The sequence below is a fragment of the Martes martes genome (genome assembly GCF_963455335.1).
Source record: "Martes martes genome assembly, chromosome: 4".
In the NCBI taxonomy this organism is placed as follows: Eukaryota; Metazoa; Chordata; class Mammalia; order Carnivora; family Mustelidae; genus Martes; species Martes martes.
This window is the reverse complement of record NC_137891.1, coordinates 111,396,816-111,421,943: the sequence shown is the minus strand read 5'-3', so window position 1 is coordinate 111,421,943 and position 25,128 is coordinate 111,396,816.

Here is a 25,128-nt window from a genome sequence, read left to right as displayed (position 1 = left end):
CCTTAACTTAATCGCATCTGCAAAGTCCCTTTTGCCTTGTGAAGTGACATGTTCACAGGTGTCAGAAACTGGGATGTGGGCATCTTTGGGAGGCCACTACTCAGCCTGCCACAAATAGTATATGTCATAGTTTTTGGAAAAACCGTTTGAAGATTGTGAACAGATGATGCACTGATGTAAGTGGTTCTCAAATTTTAGTGTGCTTATTAAAAATGAAGGTGATTCTGATTCAGTATCTCAGGGGTGGGTCTGACAGCTGCATTCCTAACAGAATCACCTCCAGGTGATTCTGATGCAAATAGTTTCAGAATTACTCCTTGGGAGATGACTTTCTGATGGCTGGTTGGATAATGGACTAGAGAAGAAAAGGACCACAGACCTGCAGATAGACTCCTGCAGTAGTGCACAGTAGAAGAATACATTGTTAATGATTAACAAAATCCTTTCCAAACCCCTGAGAGACAGTATAATATGTTCATTAAGGGCCTATGTGATGGAGTCAGACAGATCTAGTTCTATCACTTACACCTGTCACCGTGCAAAGTTACTTCATTTCTTAAGTCTCAATTTCTTCACCTGAAAATGGAAATAATCATATCTATCTTTATGGTGGTTTTGAGGATTAAATATGATGTGTCAGAAAGGCACTTGGCACAGTGCCTGGCAAACAGTAAGCACTCACAAATAATGGCTATTGTTTTAAGGATCATTATGTCTAAAGGACACATGTTATTTTTTAGTGAAATTCTCAATTTAATTCTAAAGTGAATGTCGACTATTTATGGGTTATTCATCTGTTGCACCTTTACCTAAAGTTCTAGAGAAAACAGAACAAAAACATTAACAACAAAAAACCAGGAAGGACCCCTCTGAACACAGAGTCAGCCCATCTTGCTTTTAAATTTATAAGCCATTCCTCAGGACATACTCCTCTCTGGTTCTGCAGATCCTATTTTCTAGCACTTCGTGGGCCTGAAGGTGATGATCAGTCTAAAGGCAGAGGATGTAGAAACAGCAGAGGCAAAGCGTCAAATGCAACAGAGCTGGAACAGCCCTTAGCAGAGACCGCTTGTTAGAACGCACATATGAAAATAATGGAAAATTCCACCTGCCAAAATACTGGAAGCTAGGAAGTTTGACAAAATAGGACTCTGCATTCAGACACTCCTCTACCTACAAACTTGTAGAGAAATTTAGGAACTTTCGGAGAAATGAGAACACAGTTTATCTCAGAAGAAAGATGTTCCAGCTTTGTCCGCTAGGTGATTTTACTGGTCACACTTAGGCGTTACAAAAATGGGAAGTAGAGTGTCCCTCTGTGTCTATGAATAAATGGCTTTAGGAATAAGATTTTCAGCACTAATCTGTGATCAGGTAGAGGAGCTTCTGTTTTCTGATTCAGACGGAGTGCCTGTTTTATTAATTAAGTGATGAAAAATTGTCCTTAGGAGAGTTTCTGTATAATGAGGTAAACACATTTGCCTGCTGTAGAAGGTGGTTGGAGGCTCAGATTGTGTTGGGGAATGGGAGGTGAGATGGGAGCAAAGTGGCGGATGGTACTATCCCTGTCCCTTCATTCCTGCAGTTAACCCTACAGATCATGCATATTGGGCATCCCTGGGGCAGAATGGGTAAGAATGGGAGAATGTGCAAGAAAACCCTGTAGATGTATGCACTTAGATTAGGCTAATGTTGGTAGCCCAGTTGGCAGAACATTATTTGTTAGAAGAGCAAAATGATCACCTATACCGAAGTCCAAGGGAATGTTTACCTTACTTAAAATAAGAAATTGCTTTCAGGTGTGAACTATCTGCTACCATTTGAATAATTGCTCTCCACTGCCTATTGACAACTATGCTTAGTTCTTCACTAAAGTTAGTCCTTAAAGGGCCAGCATTTGCCAGTTTTTGTTAATGTGGTTACAAGACTGCATTTTGAACCATATTAAAACTGAATTTTGGGAAAGGATGCACAGTTCCATTTGAAATAATGTGGTTGTTTTGAATTATCCCATTTTACAGATGAAAAAGTTAAAGAACTGACAACCTGCTCAAGATCCTGTTTTAAGTTTGAGACTAGTGGTATCCTAGACAGGGAAAGGGAGACAATCCAAACAACGTGTTTTCTAGCAGTGAGCATGTCAGAACTTCAGCAGGGAACATCCATGAGATAACTTCGTTAAACCATAGCAGAAAAAGTGGCCATACCTGTCTTTAATTGACCGGTAAATGCACCTCAAAGACTTTAAGATACATTTATGGTATACTTGAGCTTGGGCAGAAAATCCAGAAAGAGAATATTCAACAAGATGTGTCCTCAGTGAAAGGAGGGTACCTGTCAGTTTGGCAAATTTGACCGACTGGCTCCTGGAGATTTCTGTTTCTGGTGAATGGATTATCTCAGCCTTTAAGCAACCGCCTCTCTCTCTGCTGCTGCTATTGCTTTTTGATATTTCTCTGTTCATTTACACCTCACCACAGGGCAGAGAAGGAAGATAAGGCAGAAATCAGTATTGGTCATGGGTTAAACGTCTAATTGCAGCTCTTAAGGGGACTGGAGAAAGGAGGGTAAAACGAGGTCTGGGAGTTATTTGTTGCTCTGTGTCCCTGTTCCTATCCTCGGTGCAATCCATCAAGTGTCCCTGGGATGGCAAGGCCCCTGGAAGTGTAGCTGAGCCGGTCTGAAATTTAAGTCAGACAAAGAGGAGATGTCTCTTTTTTGTTTAAAAGTATTTTCCACTGGAAGACTGAATTCACATTGTGAAGAAAAAAAATGTTTTAAACAGACATAGTAATATTGTTTTATCTTGGCAAATGTTCTTGTGCCTGTATATGTATACACTTGTAACATGTTCTCTAAATATATCTTTAGTGATTTATGGAAGCAGATGGGAGATGTGATCCATACAGTCTCTTGTTTGAATAAATTGGTGTCAAGACTTCAGTTTTGGCCATCACTGCCCAGTGCTGCTTTTCTTCCTAATTAAGACATAGATGGGAGTCAAGAATTGGATGAACAATATTTTTACTTCTAGAACTGAGAGATACCTGCTGATCTTGACTTTGGTAAAGTCTCTCCTGCCTGTATCATTTTCCGTGGACAGATGATGCCAAACGAAGTTAGTTTAAGTTGTTTGACATTACTGTTCAAGGAGTTTGATGAGAAAAACAGTGAATTCCTGAACTGGAAAATAGCCCTCTCTTCTTGCTGTTCCCTCCCTCTTCCCCTTCTTTCTTCCATAGATATTTATTAAGTACCTACTAAATGCTAGACATATGTCCTATGCCCTGGTGATGCATAATAAATAAGATAAATAAATAAGATAAATACTTTGCAGAAATTAATTATTTTAGGTGCATAAGTGATTAGTTAAATGAAATTATGATATATGTTATCAGGAAAGTTTGGAGTTCTGGGGGGAATGTAAGAGGGCAGAGCAGGGTCCTCTTGTCTGGTCTTGAGGAGTCCTAAGACACTTATGATGTCGTTAAGGAAGTGACATTGAAACTAGGTCTGAGCAGAACAGAAGGAGCCTAGGTGAAGCACTGGGTGGGTGGGCAGACAGGTTGTGTGCAAGGAAGAGAGGGTAAAAAAATAGCGTTTGCAGTGTCCGAGGTGGGAGAAAGTCTGATGTGTCCAAGGAATGGAAATGGCGCAAAGACAGCAAGTGGGAGAGGAGTGGGCCAGCTGGATATACACTGGACCTGCTGCTCTGTGGAGAATGAATTAGGGACAGGCAGAAGGGAATTTAGGGGACCAGACACGGGCCTTTAATTGCAGAGGGTGAGAGGTCACTGGCCAAGGAGGGTGGTGGTAGAGGTGGATGAGAAGTGGGTGACTATATGCAAAATCCTGTGGGGCCCTGTGATCACTCGGGTTGGCAGACAAGGTGCAGAGTGGGTGCCCAACACAATCCAGCCTTTGTCTGGCATCCTGTCTTTGGACCTGCATGATCTCAGAGAACATCTTTTTCATTGTCTTCTGCCTCACCTGCCTTCCTCTTTGTGGAAATAAGGAGTGGGGTGTCCTAGAGTTCTTTGGACAACCTCTTGTCCCGGCCACCTTGGTTTGACAGCAAGGGGACAGATGCCATCATGGCCTCTTCATCTGGGGTTTCAAGCCATCCCTGGCCAGCTTCCTTGGCATCAGCTCCTCTGTCACTTTCTCTTCTACCCTTTTCCCTCCTGTGTCCCCTTCTTTAGTCTGGAGGCATCTATTGCTTAGCTCTTCAAGTTGGATCATTTAAGTTGTGAGTCTTCCAGAGGCCACGCATGCCTGTTTCAACCCTTGCCTTGGGTTAGGCCCTTAGATTTCTTTCCTCTTCTTCTTCTGTGTCCTCCCCACAGGGCCACATCTAGTGTCTACAAGAGAGTGCGTGCGTGTGTCCCACTTCAGGCTACGGTCATGGGCTGTTGCAAAGTTGTGTGGAAAGTGCTCTTGTCAATCAAATCTTTTAGAAGTACATATTTTTGAGGTATCCTTGTAGGGAATCATTTTGTAAAATGAATAATCCTCCTGCCCTAATTGTTGGATTTCCCACTGTGCCCTGCTTCACCTCTTTCTTTGTCTGGAGGGTGAAGGCTCCATGCTTCATGTTGGGGTGTGTGGAAGGATTGTTCACAGTCTGTGTCCAAGAAGCTGAGGGCCTAGTGCTGGCCTTGGTAAGGCAGTCCCACCATGTCCTGCACCTCCGTGTTGGGAAGCTTGGCCCAGCATCTGAGGCATCAGGACGGTCACTTTCCCCAGTAGTTGCTGGTGGCACACTTGCCCGCTTGGTGTTGGCAGAGACTAAAGATGGCCACAGAATGGGAGGGGGGAAAATAGTGGATATCAGACTTTAGGGTACAAGACACATGTGAGGAAATCCCAGAACCTCCTGGGAGGAATTTGAGGAGGAAGAATGGGTGAGGGCTGAGTCAGATACTGTTTGGTGACGGATACTACTCAGTTGTACTGCCTGGCTGATGGGTCTGGGAAACATGGTTTGTGGAAGGCAAAATTACCAGTGGAAGAATAGGAAACAGAGATTAGATTATGCACTAAAGATCTTCCAGGGTGGTGTGTCTCAAATGGGGTTCTGTGGTAAGTGTGGATTCTGGCTCCATTGAGCTGGTGGTCACCAGTTGGGGCATGGGGGCTAAAATTTTGCATTTCTGATGAACTGCTGGATGATGCCAGTGGTGCTGCTCCTTAGGTCTCACTTTGAGTAGCAAGGCTCTCGTTAAAGGATATAAATGGTGTGTAGGGAGATTTGGTGGAAATCTTTGATCAGAAGCCTGGGATAACTTAAAGAGATTGTTTCTCCTTTTGTAGTGCTATAGGATACCCGAAGTGTTCAGTTTTGGAGTTAGTCTGATCTGAACTTCAGCTCTACCATTTAGTGACTGTATGACCTTTGGGAGTTCTCTAACCTTATATGGCCTTGGTCTCATCCTCTGTAAAATGGCTGCCTCATAATAGTACTTATCTCATTGGGGTTGTTAGTTATATTATTCAGTTTGAAGAATCTGGGTTAAATAAAGTGAAGTTGGTGTCTTTACTGCAGGACTTTCCAGGACCCTCAATTTGCAAAAGTGATGTTCCAGGAAGGAGATATGATAAGTGACATTTCCTAAACTGATTTGACCACTGAATTTCTGATTTTCTCAGAGCATTTGATGGGCCCCTGAGACCCTTGTTTTAGGAGAACTGATGTGGTGGCAGACAGAAAGATGAATTCATTTGGGAAAGGCCGTGGCTGGGGAAATTCTCCAGAACCTGAGTCTGGAGGGAAGGGGTGCGGCAAAATGACCAGGTGTCGAGCCATTAAGGCAGTGGCGTGGGGTGAAGAGGAGGAGGTGGTCAAGAAAAACCACTGAGGCTGAAGCAGGCTGGAGACTTGAGAGAAAAGAGGGATAGGAAGGAGGAGGAGTCCTGTAAGATTCTTTCCCCCCTAGAGAGAAACAGAAGGCCAGGGGAGAGTGCCATGTGTTTAATTTTCCATCCTGATTTAAATTCTGCTGCTTGTTGCCCACAAACTAACAGCATGCCTCTTGAGTCTCTAGGGCATTTTACAGTAAAGCCACATATTTTCTGAAGCTGGGTCAAGATTGAGCATATGAAATTCCTCAAGTGTGAAATTCCACTTAACCCCATTAATGCTTATAACCCTGAGTAGGTATTGTTTATAATTCACTTCTAGTTAACCAGTGGATATTTACATTTGACAAATCTTTTCAGTTCTATCTCAAACTAAGTTTATTTTAGGGGAGAAAATTGGCCTTCCTGTCAAAAAGCTGAGAAGAACCAACCTCCCCCCTCCTACTCCTTTGGTTTGCACATTTGGCTGTAATGTGTGTGTGTGTGTGTGTGTGAGAGAGAGAGAGAGAGAGAGAGAGAGATATGGTACTCTGAGTTTCATGATACTTAGGGTAGTCAGTCTTTTATTTATAAGAGCCTCTACAGTTTATCAAAGGTTTTGACATAATGATCTCATTTTATTCTGACAAACCATGAAATGGGTATCATTTAGCATATCTGTTTTTTTCCCTTGCAAGGTGAAGAAAGTGGGGATAGTATATAGTTTCATAGGCCGATCTATAGATACTTTCCTTCCCCTGGGAATTTTCTGCAGCTTTTATACAGAGCTTTCATACTTGGTTGGTACTGAAAATACCAAAGCAATTATTTGAATTACAAGGATAAACCCATTTACGTGTAAGTGCGGTTACTGAACCATGCTCACAGTGTAAAGAGCCTAGTTGAATTGCAGCTGGAATCCTGTTAGCCCCCTCACTCCTGCTCCCAAATCAGACTGGCGTATGAAAGCTTCATTTACCCTCCTCCCCAATACATGCTGACCATAAAGCCACAGAAATCAGCATTCGCTTTAGGTTTAAAAAATTTTTAATGGCCTTTGACTTTGTATAAAGTAATTACTCCAGTTAATATTTTAGAATCACTTGATAAAAGTCCAAGATCTAAATCTTTTTGAGTGGCCATTCAAGTGCACTCTAGGATGAAAATGAGGCTCTGCATTTTCTGCGGATACGGAACACTGTTCCGGCCACCACCTAGATTTTAATTAGTTAACGTCTCTCATCCCACTTCACAGTACTGGTATAGAATTCAAGCTTTCAGATTCTGTTCAACACTTGGCAGTAAAGGCTACCACTGGTAGCACATTTACTTTGTGTTGAATCCTCTGAACTCTTCTGGGAGGGCAGGATTTGTGTTACATTTTCGGGAGAAGAAACTGTGACCTGGAAAGACTAAGAGGAGGAGACCCCACAACCTCCTTCTCCCACTGGCTTGTGGGGCTGTCAAATGTACTTTGAGATTTTATTGAGCGAGTTCATGTTACCCAGAAACTCAGAAGTATTACAAAACATCCCATTGAACTTCCACTGTTTGTAGTCTGTCTTTTGGTTTCATACAAAGGGAATGAGAAAAAAAAGTCAAGTGATGAATTATTGATGATAATTTAATCTTTTAGTGTTAATGAGGAAATTGGATGTGGCTTTTGATCTGTAAACATAGTAGACGAATATTCACATTTAACAGCCAGGATGTGGAATTGAAGGAAACTGTCAGTTGGGTATAGGTGCTGAGGAGTCCTGCCGAGATCACCCTCAAGGCTGGTGTGCCCATCCCATACTTTTGAGAATGGGCTTCTAATACTTACAGTATCCCCTTCTCCGGAGAAGTGCTATCTGCCTCACCCCAAAGTCTCTCTCTCATCTCCAGGTTGGTGCCAATACTGAGTGTCTCTTAAGTGGCGGAAATCCTTATTGGCTCAGGACTGTCCTAGTTTCTGCATTGAATGCTGGAAGTTCCACGTCTCTGGAAACCCTTCAATCCAAGGCAAACCAGGGTGATTGGTCACTCCCTTGTCCCAAGGGGGCCCCCAACTCTGTGATATAATGAAGGGGCCAGAGCTCCCTGTGGGACCGGGCTGAAGCTAATCTCCAAGCAAGACCCATCCTTATGAAAGAGGTCACAGATCTCTCTCACCCTCTCAGCCATGGGAAGTCACAGTGAGAAGAGGCCTGTCTCTGAGCCAGGAAGTGGCTTTCCACCACACATCAAATTTGCTGTCCTTGATCTTCGATTTCCTGGCCTCCAGAAATGGGAGAAATAGATGTCCATTGCTTAGAAGACACCCAGTTTATTGTATATTTGTTATAGCAGCCCAAACAAACTAAGACACCTGTCAAACCAGTAACGTTTTTATTTGAATTCTCTGCTGAGGCTCAGGTGTGAAGTGAAAAAATGGATGGATGTGTCCGTATATTTTCAGACCTGGCTCAGGTTTATAATAATCTAATTAAACCACATTTAATGTTGAGGAGTATTTTTGACTTGCAGAATGTAATCTAAAATCTCTGCAGGCATGAGAGGGTGTGGCGTGTGTGTTAGCGTGTGTGCGGTAGCGGTGAGGCTCCTTTTGTCCTCCCTGTTCTGAAGATGAGCAGGGTGATTCTTAGCTTGGGAGAAGGAAAGTGCCTGCAGCATTATGGAGGCAGCTGTGACAAGGCTAACACCATGGCTGGGAATTATGCTTGCATTCAAACTCAGATCCTGGCTTTGCTGCATGATCCAGAGCTGCATGATCTTGGGCAAGGTGTTTAACTTTTTGGAACCTGTTGGCTCATCTGTAAAATGGGACTAAATGTAGTGTTCAGGTTTGTGGTAAGGATTAAATACACCAACACACAGTGCCTTGTCGATAGTGAGTACTCCATAAATAATTGCTGTGGTGATTTTTCTCATGGTAGGATAGTTGGCTGAATTAGTTGTAAGCCCAGTTTTGGGGTATTTTATGTATGTAACCTGCCCAAGAATACTACCACTTTCCCCACCTTACACTTACTTCGGGCCTTTGTTTCTCAGCAGGCTTTACACCAGGTTTCTTATCTGAAGTTTATAGCCACTATCTAAAGTCATCAGAAAGGCATTTTCATCCCCTTGGTCAAGGCTATAGAGGTGACTTTCAGAAGTTCATATCTCCCACTCACTGGTGTTGCTTCCTAACGTAAAATGGGCTTGTCTAAAAGAAGAGGTATTTCTTTTTCATCTCAGGACAATGAGTACAGCAATTTCTCAGGTTTTTCAGAACCTTCTGAACCCAAATTAATCCATGCTATTCCTCTTAAAGGAACAAAGGCAAGAAATACATGCTCTCTTGTTCATAAGGATTGCCAGTGCTCTTTTTTTTTTTTTAATTAAATGAGGATGGATACCTTCAGTCATCCACCCTCTTTTTAATTTCCTATGTTCAATTTGATTAAGATGTGTTTCTTCAAGATATGTGCTATCTGGTTCTTGTTGTATAAAAAGTTTAATATCTTTCCCCCTTTTATTGGAGTAGTAAGGCATTTGACATTAAAAATAATAGCTTTGAATTTTCCTGTTGCTGTCTGCATTCAGTAGGGGGAATATTAAGAATAGATGGGAAAATTCATTTAATTCTTTCTCTGAAGAGTCCTTTCAAAGCATTATGCTTAACATGATCTACTCTATAGTCCACAGATGTATAGAATAAATAAAATAGAATGATAACATAAGTTCCTTAGTGTCTAATCCAGGAAATGAATGTCTGTTAAAGAAATATGGCTAGCAATCTTTCAAAAAGTCACTGAAAACTTATTTCTTCCCTTTGTGTTTAGCTGAAGTGAGCACGTGAATTGATTTTCAAGGAGGGGAATTGCAAGGGAGCTTAAAAAGAACAACATTCTGTTTTACTATTTAAACCTCCCAAATTAGTACACTCTCTGAGTTGTGTTTTATGCCCCATCGCAAGTCTTTGTTCTTGGACAAAGACTTGGTTTTGGACAGAACTTCTAATATCTAGGCATTAGGGTCCTGCACTAAAGTACACCAGGGTGCTACTAAGACTTCCAGCCGTGCTGGACCCAGATGCCCTGGAGTAGACACTCTCAGGCCGAGGCCAGTGGTCAGTGGGCTTTCAAACAAGAAGCGTGGTCCACTGAGTCTGCCTGTTTTCTTCTGTATCAGCTCCATAATAGCTCAGTGATTCTAAAAGACTTAGGGCTCCAAATAGACAACCTCTGGGTTGAAATCTTGATTTCTCTAGTACAAACTTTACCCTTTGTGCATCAATTTTTGTGATAGCCGGCTTCCAAGATCACCTCCAGTGATCCCCACCTTCTCATACTGACACCCTCATGTAATCACCTCTCATATTTACCAGTTGGTCTAACTAATAAATAATAAAATATGCAGAGATGATGGTGTGTCCCTTCTGAGGTTCTGTTATAGAATACCAAAACCTCCATCTTGGTGACTCTTGTACTTTTAGAACACTTGTTCTGGGGAAAGCAAGCAGCTGTACTGTGAGCTACCCTACAGACTCACGTGGAAGAGACCTGAGGTCCTCTGCTAAAAGCCACGTGAGTGAGCTTGGAAGTGGATCCTGTAGCCTCGGTCTTAATGGCAAAATGGGAATAATAATAGTCCTATTACCTGCCAAGGTACTAAGTGACATAGCATATATAAATGACCCAGAGTTAAATGTTTGATAAGTAGTGGGTGCTGTTGTTACTAGCACTCTTGAGTTGGCTAGTTGACTCTTCTCTCAGATCCAGAAATGGTGTATATAACTGTTTGGTGCTGGGACTTTGGCTAGCACCACTATTTGGACCTCCCTTTAGCAAATACTCATCTTCTTTTGGCCAGCCCTGCCCTGTCTCATCACTGCTTCCAGGTGAGGGATAGGATTCAGCCAATTTATCAAATAGTGTGTGTTGAGTCACTGCCTCCGTGTGTCCCAGACACTGGGTCAGATCAGCCTGGAAAATCAGCCCTGAGAGCAAGAAGGATGTTTTGGAGGGAGACTTTTGAAATTATCTTTTCTTTTTTGACAAATTTTTCCATTTTGAGAGAAGGTGGTGAGTAAGTTGGACAATGGAAGGGATATGAGTGTTGAATGGACTCAAGGGAGTGATTATAGTTTTTTTTTAGTGAAAGTGTAAGAAAGCTCTTTGACCCTTTTATATTTTATTTTAATTTGTTTTAGCGTGAGTTATCAGTACATAATTTGTAACACAGTGGTTATATGGTATTGATTTTCTTCTCCTAGAGAAGGAAAATGCAGCTACTCTCAAGTATTTATCAGAGAGGCACTCCTGCTCTTTTGGGAAAGTCTTCTTGGTTCTAACATATAGCTCCAGGAATTGTATGAGAGGAAAGGGACACCTACCTAGTTGGCCAGTATGGGAGAATCGACCTTGGCAATCAGTGGGAGAAACAGATGTCACATGTGGATGTCAACAGACTGTTCTCACAGCCTGGTTCTTTTAGCATTCACAGCTGCGTATGCTATGGATGGGTCAATACCCTTTGATAAATGTGTTATTTTCCTCCATAGTTAAAGATTTTGGTCAAAAATGATCTTTGCTGTGAGGTGTATGGAAGATAAACAAGGTAACTTCTTTCATAGTGGGGTAAACTGATCTACTGAACAATTTTGTTATTTATCTCAAGATAGATAAAATGAAAAGCCAAGTACTTCCATAGTAATCTACAAATTGATACTGTTTCATTGCTATCAGTGCTGTTATTTTTAAATCAATACAGAAAGCATACAACAAATTCCATGGGTTCTGTAGGTAGTAGATTTGTTTTTGTGAAAGTGCCACCATTTCACATTTATTTACTTCAATTAAATATATTCAGATGAATCACTTAGCTGTCTACGAATCTTTTGATTTCCTTTAGTCACCAAATCTTTAGATACCAAAGGTGCTCTGGAATAGTCTACAGGTAAAAGAGAGCAGATTTATCAAGGCTAGACCTAAAGAGAAGAGATATAAAATAGTAACCCAAGGGGGCAAAGGGTAACCTTTACCTTTACAAAGGGTAACCTTTGTGTGGAGCTGTTGATAGACCCAGGGCTTGATTGCTTGTTCTTGGCACCATCTCAGCTATGTTTCAGTACAGCCTGAAGGCTCTGTTTCCTGTCTCTTTTTCTGAGTCACTGCCCAGTTATTAGCAAGGAGATGTTTGCCCTGGGGCCTAGGGCAAACAGGGATGAGTAGTATGAAACTTTCACTTGTGTTAAGCAGAGAACTGTAAATTAAATTGTTCTTAAATCATGCTGTGCTATAGCATATTGATTTGCTAACTATAAGTTGAATGTTATTTGAGAAACAGTTCTTATTCTATTTCTATCACTAAATTTTCAGGTTATTCTAATTCATTCCTTCTTTTAATGTGGTGGGCCACACTTTTCCAACCATATTTGCACATAATGCTTGACTGAATCTCACATAACATCTCTGTTTGTATAGGTGTGCATGTACCTTGGGGTATTTCTGAAAAGTCCTCTGTCATTGTGATGATGCATTTAAACTTCTTGTTGGAAACTTTCACGTGAAATGATCTGGCAAACAGGCTTATAGTCTTGAATAAATTGCCAAGACTGCTACCTCAGGTGGTTCCTAGACAGGGCAGTTATAGGGCAAATGTGCTTTATAGAGTAACTAGCAACTTCTAGAAATAACTGATGAGATAAATGGAACAAACAAAATCAGAAGTGGAAGAGAAGACATGGCAGCTGACACCACAGAAATATGAAGGATCGTAAGAGACTACTGTGAACAGTTATACACCAGCAAACTGGACAACCTGTAAGAAATGGATAGATTCCTAGAAACATACAACCTACCAAGACCGAATTATGAATTAATAGAAATCTGAACAGACCAATGACTAGTAAGGTGCTTATACAAGTAATCAAAACTGTCCCAACAAACAAAGTCCGGGACCAAATGGCCTCACTGGTAAAATCTTATAAAATTTTAAAGAAGAATTAATTGCAATACTTCTCAAACTTCCAAAAAATAGAAGAAGAGGGAGGCCCAAAAGGGCAGTATTACTTTGATATTGAAACCAGACAAAGGCACTATAAGAAAAAAAATATAGGCCAATACCCCTGATGAACACAGATTCAAAAATCTTCAACAAAATATTAGCAAACTGAACTCAACAATACAATAGAAGAGTCACGCATGATGATAAGTGGGATTTATTCCAGGGATGCAAAGATGGTCCAATATCCTCAAATCAGGTACTCTGGTACACCACATTAACAAAAGGAAGAATAAAAATCATATGATCATCTCGATAGATGTAGAGAAGCACTGGACAAAAATCAACATCCTTTCATGATAAAAACTCATCATGATAACTCTCAACAAAGTGGGTATAGAGAGAACATACCTCAACATAATAATGGCCATATATGACAAGCCCACAGCTAATATCTTACTCAGTGGTGAAAATCTGAAAGCCTTTTCTCTAAAATCAGGAGTAAGACAGGGTTGTCAACTCTTGCCACTTTTTTAGACATAGAACTGAAAATCCTAACCAGAGCTATTAGACAAGAAATAGAGCATCCAAATTGGAAAGGAAGAAATAAGGTTGACTCTATTTGTAGATGGCACAGTATTAAATATAGAAAACCTGAAGGACTCCACCAAAAAAAACCTGTAAGAACCAGTAAAGAAATGCAGTAAAGTTGCAGGATGTGAAATCAGTACACAAAATCATTTGTATTTCCACACACTAACAACTTTCAAAAAGAGAAAGTAAGTAAGTAATCCCAGTTACAATTGCATCAAAAAGAGTAAAATTACCTAGGAATAAATTTAACCAAGGAAGTAAAAGACCTGGATACTGAAAACTAAAAGACACTGATGAATGAAGAAGACATGAATAAATGGAAAAATAATGTGTGTTCACGAATTGGAATAATTAATATTGTTAAGATGTCCATACTAATTAAAGCGATCTACAGATTTAATGCAACTCCTATCAAAATTCCAATGGCATGTTTCACAGAGATAGAGCAAGCAATTCTATCTTTATGGAACTACAAAAGACCTCAAATAGCCAAAGCAGACTTGAGAATGAACAAAGCTAGAGGCATCACATGTCCTGATTTCAAAGTATATTACAAAATTATAGTAATCAAAATAGTATGGTACTAACATAGAATCATAGACACATAGATCAATGGAACAGAATAGAGAGCCTAGAAATAAACTCATGCATCTGTGGTCAATTAATTTATTACAAGGAACCACGAATATGCAGTGGGAAAAAGATAGTCTCTTCAATAGATGGTGTTGGGAAAATTGGACAGCCATATGCAAAATGATGAAACTGGACCACTATCTTATACTGTATATAAAAATCAACTCAAAGTGGTTTAAAGATGTAATATAAGACCTGAAAAAATAGATCTCCTAGAAGAAAACACAGTAGTTAAGCTCCTTAGCATTTTCTCCTTTAAAAAAATTAATAGAATCTTTCAATTACTGTGGATATGAAACTTTTATTGGTTACGTATGCTGCAAAACCCCTTATTTGTTACTTGTCTAGTTACTTTTGTAATGGTGTATTTGATAGAGTTATTACTTTTAATGTGGTCAAATTAACATTTATTTTTTATGGTTAATGCCTTTTCTATCCTACTTAAGGATACTACTTCTACCTGAAGGTCATGGAGATATTCTTAGTTTTTCCTTCTAGAAGGTTTATAATTTTGCCTTTTTATATTTACATCAGTGATAAATCTAGAATTATTTTTTAGTGTGTGGTATATAGTAGGGGTTAAATATTTCTAAAATGAATATTTAGTTGACCTAGTGTCATTTACTAAAAAGAATACCCTTATCCTGCTGTGCCTATGGTACCAAACATGGTTGTAAATTAGGTGACCTTATATGTATGGTTAGATTTCTAGACTCTGTTCTGTTCTGTTAGTCTGTTTTTCTATTTTTGTACCAATACCACACTGTCTTAGTGTAGTCTTATGAATAAGTCCTGGTATCTGGGAGAGCAGGTACTCCTAACTTTTTTTCTTTTTCTATAATATCTTTGCTAGTCTTGGTCCATTGCATTTCATGTAAAAGTTGAAATTCTCTTGTCAGTTTCCATAAAATATATCTTTCAGTAATTGTATGAGTTTGCATTAAATCCATATACAAATTTAAGGAGAGTTATTACAATGTTGGGCTCATTAATTCATTAATATGATAAATGGTTCCATTTGTTAACTTTTCTTGAAACTTTTTAAGTAATGTTTTATAGCTTTTTGTGAAATAGTCTTAGATCTTTGATTAGATTTACTCACATTTATTATATTTTTATAGTATTACATCTTTAATATACCATTTTCAAACTGTGACTAACATATAAATCACATTGATTTTAAAATATTAAACTTTAAGCTTTGCGCAGTGGCAGTATCGTAGTCAATGTGGTTTATCTGAGGCAAAATTATTGCTAATTGAAAACTTTGCCTAAAATAGTAAACTTTATCTAGAAAACTTGATACATTCATTTATTAATTCTAATAATTTACTTATAAATTCTTTTTTTAAACACAAAGAATAATATCATCTGCAAAATAATGAAAATTTTATTTATTTTTTCCAATCCTAGTATATTTTATTTCGTTTTCTTGCCTTAATGTACTATCTAGGCCTCCAATCAGTATTGAATAGAAGTAATGTTAGAGGTTTTCTTATCTCATTCCTAATATCAGGGAGGAAGATTTTCAACATTTAAGTATCACATGTATTTGTTCACTGTGAGCTTTTTTTTTTTTTAAGATTTTATTTATTTATTTGTCAGAGAAGGAGAGAGAGACAGAGCACAAGCAGGGATAGCGGCAGGCAGAGGGAGAAACAGGCACCCTGCTGAGCAAGGATTCAGATTTGGGACTTGATCCTAGGACCCTAGAACCATGACCTAAGCCGAAGGCAGATGCTTAACTGACTGAGCCACCCAGATGTTCCTTCACTGTGAGCTTTGATAAGATTAAGGAAGTTCCCGTCCTTGTCTAATGACTTTTTAAAAAAAAATAAGACTTTATTTATTTATTTAAGGAAGAGAGAGACAGTGCAAGTTGGCGGGTAGGGAGTCAGAGGGAAAAGCCAAATCCTCGCTGAGCAGGGAACCTGGTCTTGGCCTTGATCCCAGAACCTTGAGATCATGACCAGAGCAGAAGGCAGACACTTAACCGACTGAGCCACCTAGGTTCCTCTAAGACCTTTTTAAGAATAACTGTGAATGGATGTTGAATTTTATCAAAGATTTTTCAGCATTTATCAAATAATCTTATGGTTTTCTCCTTTATTTCATTCATCTGGTTAATTACATTATTTTACATATCTATTGTAATATACTTAAAAAATTTAGTCTGACTACTTTTGTTCTTCAGTTAGAATATTTAGTCCCTTAACATATGATATAATTTTCTAATATACTAAATGTTTTTTTTCTTTTTTAGAGGGGGAGAGAGAGAGAGAGAATATATGTGTGAGTAGGGAGAGGGGGAGATGGAGAGGGAGAGAATCTTAAGTGGGCTCCATGCCTGCCACAAGGCTCGATATCACCACCCTGAGATCATGACCACAGCCGAAATCAAGAGTCAGATGCTTAATCAACTGAGCCACCCACCCAGGTGTCCCTCAAATATAAATTTAAATCATAATTAACATTTTTTTGTCTTCCTGTTCTATGTATTTTTTTCTCCTTTCTTACCTTTTTGTTGTTTTCCTTTCTTCTTTTGGATTTATTATTTTTATTATTCCTTTTCTCCCTCTACTCACTCAGTAGTAATATTAATACACTCTCTTCTTATTCTTTTATTGGTTATTCTAGAGACTGCAAGGGTGCCTTGTGCGAAACATATCTACCATCAGATATTTTCTATCCTCCTGTGTCATTCTCCTGTTGTGCTTAAAACTCCAAAAATTTTCACTGAAATGATAGAAAAGAATGCTGACATTGATACCATAATCTATATCTAAAATGCGCATGTAGCTCCTGAGAGGTGGTTCTGCCTTCTCAGTACATGCTGGAATGTTCTCAGCCTGTACCTCCTAAACGCCAGACTGCAGGGGAGAAAATACAGAGGCTATCCCCACCATCACCATCCCCACTACTGTGGGGGAACTCTGTCTCATTTATGATACCTGGTCTTCCTTGTCTCTACTGTCCTAGCCCATCCTTCTCTGTCAGGGTAATATTTGTGATAAAGGCAAACAGAATTATTATTATTATTCTGACAAAGATTTCCCTCTTCTGCCTTATTTTCACAATATTTGCATTGGGATAACTCTGTATCTTTGCCTTTCATTTTTGAAAATGGTAATTTTCATTATTTTAAATGTTTCCAAAAGGTATAAAATGCCCTCAGGTGTTGAATTGAACATTTAGAAGGAGTCAAAACAGACTCTTTGGGCAGTTCAGTCACAGACATATTTTATTTGGCCTATGGAGTATTTTTAAACATTACTTGAATTTTCATGTCTTTAAGTGAACCATACAGTCTCCATTCTCCCTGTTGTCTTAAGCCCACCTCCCACTCTAGTGTTATTCTTTTCTGGCCCCATACATTTGGCAAGGCGTCTTACAAGAAACTGGCCCTGCTTTTGCAGTGAGAGACTCTTCAGCAGGACTAGAACCAACCTGAAACATTCTGAAAGGGACAGTTTGATTTTCTTACAAAGAACTTGGAGATTGATTACTGAAACACTGCATCTCTCTGTGTCTCTCCACTCGAGTGATATTCATCTTTGCTCACGAAGATCTACGATGAATCCACTGGACTGGGGACAGTAATAGAGCTGCTAATGTCACTTCCTTGGAGAGGTCTTTTCTGTTCATGTCCTGCAGAGTAATTTCTCTTCTTAATTTTGTTTCTCCCAATTTCTTTTCTTTAAGCTATTTATGACAGTTAGTAGTTATTTTACTTCCTCATTTGCTTACTTGCTTGTCTGTTGTTCCTTCTGGACCTGACACTCCTTGAAGGGGGTACACTGTTGTATTCTTGGCATATCGTGTGGTGCTTTGCAGGAGAGACTCAGTCATGTCTGGCTTGAGGAATGAATAAAAGAGGCACTGCGGTTGCATGAGCGCTGTGTAGATTTCCTGCCTGTGACCGTGCTCGTCCCCCATGGAACCTGCGGTCAGTGGAGGTGGGGAGCACGTGTGGGTGTCGGTGCTAATGTTCAGCCCTGTGGCAATTTCCCCACTAGGGGCTGTGAGGAAAGCAGTGAGACATCTCTTAAAAAGGAATCTTGATACCATTCCTGGGGAACATACATGTGTACCTTGCATGTGGTCTAAACAAAAAGAAATTCAATTAGGTCACACACGTGGAAGTGGAGGGGTCGGGGAGAGATTTCAGTGTTATTAACTGATGACCTGATAAAAATTGAGATTCTCTCTGCATCTCTGCTCTGTTGTCCTGTGCTGGCTTCACCCTGGGGGAGGAGCTCTTTGTGGCTATAGCACATAGTACCAGGGCTACATGCTTGTCTTTCCCATCTGATTCCTTGTGTGTGTGTGTGTGTGTGTGTGAGAGAGAGAGAGAGAGAGAGAGAGAGAGAGAGAGAGACAGGGAGAGAAAGAGCACACCTCTTCTGCAGCCACTCAACCAAAGGCTTTTTCTTTCCTTGTAGTTGGGTTGGACCAAATTGAGTGAAATACCCATGTCTGAACCAGTAATTCCCTCTGGCCTTTATTCAAACATCATCTTCTCCATCAGACCTTCCCTGACCGTTCTGTCTAAAAGCACAAACCAACTTTGCAGCTTCATCTCTGTCTAAATCACTTATTATCATCTAACTAGCTATGCTTTTTACTTAGCTTTCCCTTTGCTTATTGTTCCTAATCTCCATAAGGGCAGAGATTTTGTGTGTTCTAATTCCTGTGGTATCTTCTTTGTCTAGAATAGTATATGACTTAGAAGTCATCTAATAAGTATTTTTTTTTAAAGATTTTATTTCTTTATTTGACAGAGATCACAAGTAGGCAGAGAGGCAGGCAGAGAGACAGGGGAGGAGGCTCCCCGCTGGACAGAGAGCCCGATGTGGGGGTCGATCCCAGAACCCTGGGATTATGACTTGAGCCAAAGGCAGAGGCTTTAATCCACTGAGCCACCCAGCTGCCCCTAATAAATATTTTTTGATTGAATTAGTGAATGAATGTGGCCAGGGAGATTTCACAGGACTATTGGCTCTGGACTTTTTTTTTTTTTTAACAGCTTAATTGAAATATGATTCCCATCCCATACAATTCACCCATCTGAAGTGTTCAATTCAATGGCTTTTAGTATATTCACAGAGTTGTGCATCCATCACCACAACCATGTTTAGAACATTTTCATTACCTCCCCAGAGAAACTCCTATTCCTCTAGCCTATTCCTCACCTCCTTCAATCCTCTCAGCCCTAGGTAGCCACGAATCTACTTCTGTCTTTATAAATTTGCCTATTCTGGATGTTTCATGTATGTGGAATCACACAATATGTAGTCTTCTGTGACTAGCGTCTTTCCCTTTGCATGTTCTCAGGTTTCATCCATGTTGTCGCCCACATCAGTATTTTATTTCTTTTTATTGCTGAATCACATTCCAGAGCACGGATGTATTGCATTTTATTTATTCATCTATCAGTTGGTGGACTCACCTTCGTTCTTAAACCAGTCACTATGAAGAAGGTTTGGTTTGCCGTGATTGATTTATGACAATCCCAGCCCCTCTTCCTTGTCTCAATGCCTCCAAATGAAGCGCTGCCTCACATAAGGGGAGGGACATAATGAATGCTCGCGGTCAGCCATCAGCCAATTGGTATTGTGTCATAGAAAGTTTCTTCATTTTTTCCTTCTGTCTTTGCATTGTCATATTTTCCTCCTTCTAGTCATTATTATTGTCATATATTGGAGGGTCAATGGCTTGTGGCATCAAAACCATAATAAGACAGAAGGTAAGCCAGCAACAGAGTGAATCATATTAGCTCTGTCTTCAGTTTAATTTCTTCATAAAAAAATCTCTCATTTTTCAATGGACACTGAGGTGTTACTCTGGAGGACTGCAATAAAAAATATCACCATTTCACCTAGGATGTAAAATATTTTCCCAAGGCAGTCTCTTCTTAATTTCCTGTGTTCTGTCTGTTGGAAGGCTCGCTGGTGCAAAGCCAATATGAGCTATGCTATATTTCAAACAAATGCCTTTTTGTTCTGGAGGACTGGGTATTCTTTTTTCTTTTCCAAGTAATTAACCCAGTCAGGGAAAAATACCAAAAGTCATTTTGTCCGTTTTTGTTTCCCTTTTTCCTCTCTGGTCAAGGTTGGAACATTCTTCTCATCAAGAATATTTCCAAAGACAACTTTGGGTAGCCAGTGAGGACACTGTCCACACTTTTTAATTCAGTGGCAGAGGCTTTGGGAAAACAGCATGCTTCTTGTAGTCCAAGCAAAAAGGTGTAAATGGCTTTATTGAAAATCAATATGCTCTTGTGAAGTGCTGCTCATTTCTGAGTTCTTCACCATTTGTCGTTTTGCACCGATGAGAGTTGGAAGGAGGTTTACAGCTGTGGGTCTCCGAGTCTGAAGTTTTATTTATTTATTTTTTTCCTGTCTTTTCTACTATGAGCATAAGGTTAAAGGGTCATTTGGTGTTTTATTTGTTTGCTCTTTGGAAGAGGAGATATGTGGCTTTTTTCTACCCCCTCCTTGATAACCGGAGTTAAATTCCCTCCCACTAAAGGATATAGCTGTCACTCACAATGTGGTCTCCTAAGTGAGGTCAGATTTGGGCAGACTTTGGAAGAGTGTTTGGAGTTTCTTAAAAGTTCCCTCAGGATGCTGTAGAAACTCTCCTGAATCCCAGGGAGTGAAAAGTTGAGACATGGGGGTGTTGAGTTCAGTCAGTATAGGAAGGCAAATGTCTTCATACTCTGTACTGGATGCTCAGGTGCCTAAATTAGGTCTAGTTCTGATCATTAGTGTAAGAACACAAATTGGTTTTAATTGGTCACAGTTTTGGTGAAAGATTAGCTGTGAGATTGGATTTACCAAAATTTATGTGCTAGTTGCTATTAATATGGCAGCATCCGAGGAAGATCAGGGTCATTTGTAATGACTTCATTTGATTTGTACAGATTTCGATGAATTACAACATTTTTCCTGTGCTGAGAAACTAGATACTTCCTCATAAATTTCCATGGACCCTTTAAAAAGTTTAACCTTCATTTTAAGCCTAGAGATAACATAAATCTGAACAGTGAGGTATGGGTGATGGTAGCTGTGTCACAGCAAGGTCTTAATGAAATAGAGCCTAGAGGGGGCCATAGGAGAGAGACGACTGGGAAGTATGCCCTTGGACAATTTCTTAATGAATCAATGTCTAAGGGTCACTTTATTTATTTATTTATTTGGTGCCTTGCAAGTACATGGTATTCAGTGCATTTAGTTGACCTGAACTGAATGGGATTTACAGAGAGAATGACAGGTGACCCAAAATAATTTTAACTCTTGATGGAGAACACAGTGTTTTACTTTTTAATGTTTTGAGCCAGGAAGGGGGTGAGGACAAGCCCAGGGGTTAAATGGTTTTATTTCTTAGTGTCACATTTTTTCCCTGTAAAATTCCTACCTACACCTAAGTGAATAATACTCCTCTTTGGCCTCATTTGCTACATCCTTTACCCAGACTGGTGCCTTCGTTTCTTTTCAGTAACTTCTGATCCTGTCCTGAGACCTTTGAGCAATTCCAACAAGGCTTGCTAAGTCCTTAGAGAGGGACTCTTACTACAAAGTGTTACTAATATTCCATACTGTAACTTAAACATTGCCTGCTGTACAATTTGATTACCAGTTAATTAGGATTCTGTTTAATTTGATCAGAACCTCTGGAATTAAATCATTTTATATTAGAAAAATTATAAAATTTGATTGTTCCAAGAAAAGATTATTAGAATGCCAATCAGGTGGGTAGAAAAAAATTGTCATCAAATAGTAAGACTAATTTTATAAACGAACTGGAAAACAGCCAGAAAAGCCAGCCTAAGCTTGTTCTCAAAGTGTGTCTCCAGGGAACTGAGAGCTAGCAAAATCTTTGTAACGGTTCTATGGGCTGACCTCTTGTAGCTCAGATGTTTGTAATAAAACAGTGGGTAAAAGTTTATTGTTGCATGGATTGAAAATTTACTTGTGATATTTAGTAAAAAGCCTAGGCATAACCATCATTGTTTTGAATCAGTCAATGAAATTATTCATTTACTTACTTGTATATGCATACCTTTATTTATCTTTGGTGATTCTTCAGGTAACATGAACTGTATCATTCCTGAAAGGCTTTCTGGAATACATTGTGCAGAGGCCAGTCATTTATCTCGTAGTATTTGGGCAACCAGATCATCCATTTCTTTTCTTCTTGTATGTGTTCTATATGTCAGATTGTGGGTGAGAGTTGATACCGTTTATCTAAAATGTATTGAGAGGAAATGGCCTTGCAGGCAACTGTTATTAAGGTTTTAAAATAGTTTCCTGGGACAAGTCTGGCTTGACCAGGTGAGAAAAGGCAGAAGGATGGCTAGCACTGGCCAGCAGCTTTGGTTGCCCCAAGTCACTCATAACTGGACGTCTCCATGTTGAGGTGACATGATGGTGAATTTACCTTTTGTTTTCACAAAATTTGACTAATTTGGGGCATTTAAATACATAGTATATGTTATTAAATAAATGAGGAATACCATATGAAGTTTTAAAAAAATAATAAAGAGGATTCTAACTACTGAATTTCTTGTTTGAGCATGTGATCTAATATGCTATATTCAGTTTCCTTATGGAATTTCACAGTTCGCTGGTTTTGCTTATTCTCTACTGTATTGTGTTTTTGTTTGTTTGATTGGTTAGTTGTTCTCATAAACAAACCTTTTATCTCAGATAAAGGCCCCTATTAATCTAACTTTCTTTCAGAGAGATATTTTTCTATTGCTTTAGTTCTCTCTTGGCAAAACCCGATAGGTTTCCCTCTACTTCTCAAAAACCATGTTTTGTTTCCTTTGTTATTTTTTGCCAGAATTTCACTTAAGGAAAAGAAAAACAAAGTAGATATGTTTTTCACAGATGTAAAGCGAGACCTTGGAAATTCTGTAGATCATTATTCTTAAGAAATATCGTTACTAGAATGTGTAATAATATGGCTTTTGGGGAGAATGTATTTGTCCCTCTGGTCAGGTCCTGGATATTACAAGAAAAAACACCCACTTATTGTCTCAATAGAAAGATTACTGGAAGGATATATCAAGAACTTGAGTATAAAAAAAGTCTCTCCTGTTTCAATTTTCCTGGACTCTGTAATATGCAGTTAGTTTCTTAAAAACTAATAATATATCAGTAACAATGATAAAATGCTAATAGCTAACATTTATTGAGAAGTTACTGGGTGGTACACATGTTACTGGGATTATATAATTAAATTTTCAAAGTGGTTCTACAAGTTAGGTATATTATCTTCATTTTACAGATGAAATGGTGACTTGGAGAAGTTAAATAATTGTCTAAGGTCAAACTATTTTTAAGTGGGGATGGGACTCCAGATAGAATCCAGACCTTCAGCTATATAGTGTGTTGGGTTCATTGCCATTTTTAAGTGGTTAAAATCACATCCACTGGCTCAAAAACCTAAAGGTAAAGATCTTTTTTTTTTTTTATCCTTACCTCTTCTGTGACTCCCAACCCCTCCAAACCGGTTAAGTCCTCTTACTATTTTTTGTGTAGTCAGCTGGAGTTTTCTTAATGCACGTATGAACAAATATGAGTATTTATTCCCTTACTCTTTGAAACACAAATTGTAGCATTTATATACACTAGACTGTGCATGCTTGTCTGTATCTTGTAGAGGTTGGCCTTTAACTCCCTTACTTACTCTGCCTTTCATGACCATCTTTGAACTGTTCAGTTCTGTATAGACCAACCACCCTGGTTGGTGGTTTAAGCACTTTCAAAAATGGAAAGCCTGGGCGCGCCTGGATGGCTCAGTGGGTTAGGCCTCTGCCTTCAGCTCAGGTCATGATCCCAGGGTCCTGAGATGGAGCCCCGCATCGGGCTCTCTGCTCAGCGGGGGGGTCTGCTTCCCCCTCTTTCTCTGCCTGCCTCTCTGCCTACTTGTGATATCTCTCTGTCAGATAAATAAATAAAGTATCTTAAAAAAATGGAAAGCCTGGTAGGGCAGAGTTTATGCCAGCCTTCTCGAAAGTGGCTGCCCCTCCTCATGTCCAGTCCATATATGATTATCTTACAATGTATAAACTGATTCCTCCACTGAGGCTGAGACTGGCTCCATCTAGCATGGGTGAGGAGCAGTGAGTTGGAAACACTGCTCAGAAATTAAATTTAAGTGAGGTAGGTGCAGACTCCTTTGGTATCTCTGTATGTCCTTTTAATGTAATAAGATATCTATCTATCTATCTATCATCTATCTATCTATCTATCTACATATATATATGTTATATCTCAAATATATATAACATATATATATATATTTGAGAAGTTTTAAGTTCACAGAAAACATTGAGTAGAATGTACAGAGGATTCCTATAGACCCTTGTCCCCACTGATGCATAAGCTCCCCCACTGTCAACATTCCACACCACAGTGGTACATTTTTTACATTTTTTTGCTTGCTTTTTATAATATACTAACTCTAAAACAAGACTTATATTTAGTTGACATTATATTGAGAGTAGCTAGTTTGCTCTGGGCTCCATGTAGCCCAGACTCAGTAGTAAGTGAGGGGTAGGTGAGCAGAGGGACTAAAGGAGTGTGTTCTCAGAAGCCCAAGTTCAGCTGGGAAATCAGACCACATACATAAACTGACTTGGGAATACATTTCCTGAGAAATAATACACTAATAAGTGGAAAGTAATACCCCATAAAAGGCACACTTACTACTTCATCAGTATAGATCTTGAGGTCTTGTGAACATGGATTGGGTTGAAATTTACTTTCTATACCACTTTAGGAAAAAGGTAGCACCAAAGGTGTAAATCAGTGTATGGAGGCCACACTTAGTCTATTTAAGGCAGTGAATCATTTTCTAGTATTTCCCAAACCACTTTAGCATCAACCACTTCAATGGCAACAATGTGCTAGTAATTATTATAAATGGTTATTAGTCATTTATTAAAACAGGTCCAATGAAAGCTCAACATTTTTTGAGCCACTTCTCTGTGACCACAAGAGGCAGCATGATGCCATAAAAGATCCTGGGTTCTAGTGCCAGAGACTGGCCTTTTTTTTTTTTTTTTTTGGTACCTTAAGC